Source organism: Oncorhynchus keta, unplaced genomic scaffold (assembly GCF_023373465.1).
Source record: "Oncorhynchus keta strain PuntledgeMale-10-30-2019 unplaced genomic scaffold, Oket_V2 Un_contig_9533_pilon_pilon, whole genome shotgun sequence".
Classification (NCBI taxonomy): Eukaryota; Metazoa; Chordata; class Actinopteri; order Salmoniformes; family Salmonidae; genus Oncorhynchus; species Oncorhynchus keta.
The window spans coordinates 29815-35839 of record NW_026290583.1 but is presented as its reverse complement, the minus strand read 5'-3'; positions in this window follow the sequence as shown (position 1 = coordinate 35839).

The window sequence follows — 6025 nt, the reverse complement described above, 5'->3', positions numbered from 1 at the left end:
CTACCACAGTAACTCAGTATGTACTGGTACTATCCTCCACTACCCCAGTAACTCAGTATGTACTGGTACTATCCTCCACTACCCCAGTAACTCAGTATGTACTGGTACTATCCTCCACTACCCCAGTAACTCAGTATGTACTGGTACTATCCTCCACTACCCCAGTAACTCAGTATGTACTGGTACTATCCATCACTAACCCAGTAACTCAGTATGTACTGGTACTATCCTCCACTACCCCAGTAACTCAGTATGTACTGTTACTATCCTCCACTACTCCAGTAACTCAGTATGTACTGGTACTATCCATCACTACCACAGTAACTCAGTATGTACTGGTACTATCCTCCACTAACCCAGTAACTCAGTATGTACTGGTACTATCCTCCACTACCCCAGTAACTCAGTATGTACTGGTACTATCCTCCAATATAACCCAGTAACTCACTATGTACTGGTACTATCCATCACTACCCCAGTAACTCAGTATGTACTGGTACTATCCTCCACTACCCCAGTAACTCAGTATGTACTGGTACTATCCTCCACTACCCCAGTAAGTCAGTATGTACTGGTACTATCCTCCACTACCCCAGTAACTCAGTATGTACTGGTACTATCATCCACTACCCCAGTAACTCAGTATGTACTGGTACTATCCTCCACTACCCCAGTAACTCAGTATGTACTGGTACTATTCCTCCACTACCCCAGTAACTCAGTATGTACTGGTACTATCCTCCAGTACCCCAGTAACTCAGTATGTACTGGTACTATCCTCCACTACCCCAGTAACTCAGTATGTACTGGTACTATCCTCCACTACCCCAGTAACTCAGTATGTACTGGTACTATCCTCCACTTCCACAGTAACTCAGTATGTACTGGTACTATCCTCCACTACCCCAGTAACTCAGTATGTACTGGTACTATCCTCCAATATAACCCAGTAACTCACTATGTACTGGTACTATCCATCACTACCCCAGTAACTCAGTATGTACTGTTACTATCCTCCACTACTCCAGTAACTCAGTATGTACTGGTACTATCCTCCACTACCACAGTAACTCAGTATGTACTGGTACTATCCTCCACTATCCCAGTAACTCAGTGTGTACTGGTACTATCCTCCACTACCACAGTAACTCAGTATGTACTGGTACTATCCTCCACTATCCCAGTAACTCAGTATGTACTGGTACTATCCTCCACTACCCCAGTAACTCAGTATGTACTGGTACTATCCTCCACTACCCCAGTAACTCAGTATGTACTGGTACTGTCCTCCACTACCCCAGTAACTCAGTATGTACTGGTACTATCCTCCACTACCCCAGTAACTCAGTATGTACTGGTACTATCCTCCACTACCCCAGTAACTCAGTATGTACTGTTACTATCCTCCACTACTCCAGTAACTCAGTAACTGGTACTATCCATCACTACCACAGTAACTCAGTATGTACTGGTACTATCCTCCACTACCCCAGTAACTCAGTATGTACTGGTACTATCCTCCACTACCCCAGTAACTCAGTATGTACTGGTACTATCCTCCACTACCCCAGTAACTCAGTATGTACTGGTACTATCCTCCACTACCCCAGTAACTCAGTATGTACTGGTACTATCCATCACTAACCCAGTAACTCAGTATGTACTGGTACTATCCTCCACTACCCCAGTAACTCAGTATGTACTGTTACTATCCTCCACTACTCCAGTAACTCAGTATGTACTGGTACTATCCATCACTACCACAGTAACTCAGTATGTACTGGTACTATCCTCCACTAACCCAGTAACTCAGTATGTACTGGTACTATCCTCCACTACCCCAGTAACTCAGTATGTACTGGTACTATCCTCCACTACCCCAGTAACTCAGTATGTACTGGTACTATCCTCCACTACCCCAGTAAGTCAGTATGTACTGGTACTATCCTCCACTACCCCAGTAACTCAGTATGTACTGGTACTATCCTCCACTACCCCAGTAACTCAGTATGTACTAGTACTATCCTCCACTACCCCAGTAACTCAGTATGTACTGGTACTATCATCCACTACCCCAGTAACTCAGTATGTACTGGTACTATCCTCCACTACCCCAGTAACTCAGTATGTACTGGTACTATTCCTCCACTACCCCAGTAACTCAGTATGTACTGGTACTATCCTCCAGTACCCCAGTAACTCAGTATGTACTGGTACTATCCTCCACTACCCCAGTAACTCAGTATGTACTGGTACTATCCTCCACTACCCCAGTAACTCAGTATGTACTGGTACTATCCTCCAATATAACCCAGTAACTCACTATGTACTGGTACTATCCATCACTACCCCAGTAACTCAGTATGTACTGTTACTATCCTCCACTACTCCAGTAACTCAGTATGTACTGGTACTATCCTCCACTACCACAGTAACTCAGTATGTACTGGTACTATCCTCCACTATCCCAGTAACTCAGTGTGTACTGGTACTATCCTCCACTACCACAGTAACTCAGTATGTACTGGTACTATCCTCCACTATCCCAGTAACTCAGTATGTACTGGTACTATCCTCCACTACCCCAGTAACTCAGTGTGTACTGTTACTATCCTCCACTACTCCAGTAACTCAGTAACTGGTACTATCCATCACTACCACAGTAACTCAGTATGTACTGGTACTATCCTCCACTACCCCAGTAACTCAGTATGTACTGGTACTATCCTCCACTACCCCAGTAACTCAGTATGTACTGGTACTATCCTCCACTACCCCAGTAACTCAGTATGTACTGGTACTATCCTCCACTACCCCAGTAACTCAGTATGTACTGGTACTATCCATCACTAACCCAGTAACTCAGTATGTACTGGTACTATCCTCCACTACCCCAGTAACTCAGTATGTACTGTTACTATCCTCCACTACTCCAGTAACTCAGTATGTACTGGTACTATCCATCACTACCACAGTAACTCAGTATGTACTGGTACTATCCTCCACTAACCCAGTAACTCAGTATGTACTGGTACTATCCTCCACTACCCCAGTAACTCAGTATGTACTGGTACTATCCTCCACTACCCCAGTAACTCAGTATGTACTGGTACTATCCTCCACTACCCCAGTAACTCAGTATGTACTGGTACTATCCTCCACTACCCCAGTAACTCAGTATGTACTGGTACTATCCTCCACTACCCCAGTAACTCAGTATGTACTAGTACTATCCTCCACTACCCCAGTAACTCAGTATGTACTGGTACTATCATCCACTACCCCAGTAACTCAGTATGTACTGGTACTATCCTCCACTACCCCAGTAACTCAGTATGTACTGGTACTATTCCTCCACTACCCCAGTAACTCAGTATGTACTGGTACTATCCTCCAGTACCCCAGTAACTCAGTATGTACTGGTACTATCCTCCACTACCCCAGTAACTCAGTATGTACTGGTACTATCCTCCACTACCCCAGTAACTCAGTATGTACTGGTACTATTCCTCCACTACCCCAGTAACTCAGTATGTACTGGTACTATCCTCCACTACCCCAGTAACTCAGTATGTACTGGTACTATCCTCCACTACCCCAGTAACTCAGTATGTACTGGTACTATCCTCCACTACCCCAGTAACTCAGTATGTACTGGTACTATCCTCCAATATAACCCAGTAACTCACTATGTACTGGTACTATCCATCACTACCCCAGTAACTCAGTATGTACTGTTACTATCCTCCACTACTCCAGTAACTCAGTATGTACTGGTACTATCCTCCACTACCACAGTAACTCAGTATGTACTGGTACTATCCTCCACTATCCCAGTAACTCAGTGTGTACTGGTACTATCCTCCACTACCACAGTAACTCAGTATGTACTGGTACTATCCTCCACTATCCCAGTAACTCAGTATGTACTGGTACTATCCTCCACTACCCCAGTAACTCAGTATGTACTGGTACTATCCTCCACTACCCCAGTAACTCAGTATGTACTGGTACTGTCCTCCACTACCCCAGTAACTCAGTATGTACTGGTACTATCCTCCACTACCCCAGTAACTCAGTATGTACTGGTACTATCCATCACTAACCCAGTAACTCAGTATGTACTGGTACTATCCTCCACTACCCCAGTAACTCAGTATGTACTGGTACTATCCTCCACTACCCAGTAACTCAGTGTGTACTGGTACTATCCTCCACTACCACAGTAACTCAGTATGTACTGGTACTATCCTCCACTATCCCAGTAACTCAGTATGTACTGGTACTATCCTCCACTACCCCAGTAACTCAGTATGTACTGGTACTATCCTCCACTACCCCAGTAACTCAGTATGTACTGGTACTGTCCTCCACTACCCCAGTAACTCAGTATGTACTGGTACTATCCTCCACTACCCCAGTAACTCAGTATGTACTGGTACTATCCTCCACTACCCCAGTAACTCAGTATGTACTGGTACTATCCTCCACTACCCCAGTAACTCAGTATGTACTGGTACTATCCTCCACTACCCCAGTAACTCAGTATGTACTGTTACTATCCATCACTAACCCAGTAACTCAGTATGTACTGGTACTATCCTCCACTACTCCAGTAACTCAGTATGTACTGGTACTATCCATCACTACCACAGTAACTCAGTATGTACTGGTACTATCATCCACTACCCCAGTAACTCAGTATGTACTGGTACTATCCTCCACTACCCCAGTAACTCAGTATGTACTGGTACTATTCCTCCACTACCCCAGTAACTCAGTATGTACTGGTACTATCCTCCAGTACCCCAGTAACTCAGTATGTACTGGTACTATCCTCCACTACCCCAGTAACTCAGTATGTACTGGTACTATCCTCCACTACCCCAGTAACTCAGTATGTACTGGTACTATCCTCCAATATAACCCAGTAACTCACTATGTACTGGTACTATCCATCACTACCCCAGTAACTCAGTATGTACTGTTACTATCCTCCACTACTCCAGTAACTCAGTATGTACTGGTACTATCCTCCACTACCACAGTAACTCAGTATGTACTGGTACTATCCTCCACTATCCCAGTAACTCAGTGTGTACTGGTACTATCCTCCACTACCACAGTAACTCAGTATGTACTGGTACTATCCTCCACTATCCCAGTAACTCAGTATGTACTGGTACTATCCTCCACTACCCCAGTAACTCAGTGTGTACTGTTACTATCCTCCACTACTCCAGTAACTCAGTAACTGGTACTATCCATCACTACCACAGTAACTCAGTATGTACTGGTACTATCCTCCACTACCCCAGTAACTCAGTATGTACTGGTACTATCCTCCACTACCCCAGTAACTCAGTATGTACTGGTACTATCCTCCACTACCCCAGTAACTCAGTATGTACTGGTACTATCCTCCACTACCCCAGTAACTCAGTATGTACTGGTACTATCCATCACTAACCCAGTAACTCAGTATGTACTGGTACTATCCTCCACTACCCCAGTAACTCAGTATGTACTGTTACTATCCTCCACTACTCCAGTAACTCAGTATGTACTGGTACTATCCATCACTACCACAGTAACTCAGTATGTACTGGTACTATCCTCCACTAACCCAGTAACTCAGTATGTACTGGTACTATCCTCCACTACCCCAGTAACTCAGTATGTACTGGTACTATCCTCCACTACCCCAGTAACTCAGTATGTACTGGTACTATCCTCCACTACCCCAGTAAGTCAGTATGTACTGGTACTATCCTCCACTACCCCAGTAACTCAGTATGTACTGGTACTATCCTCCACTACCCCAGTAACTCAGTATGTACTAGTACTATCCTCCACTACCCCAGTAACTCAGTATGTACTGGTACTATCATCCACTACCCCAGTAACTCAGTATGTACTGGTACTATCCTCCACTACCCCAGTAACTCAGTATGTACTGGTACTATTCCTCCACTACCCCAGTAACTCAGTATGTACTGGTACTATCCTCCAGTACCCCAGTAAC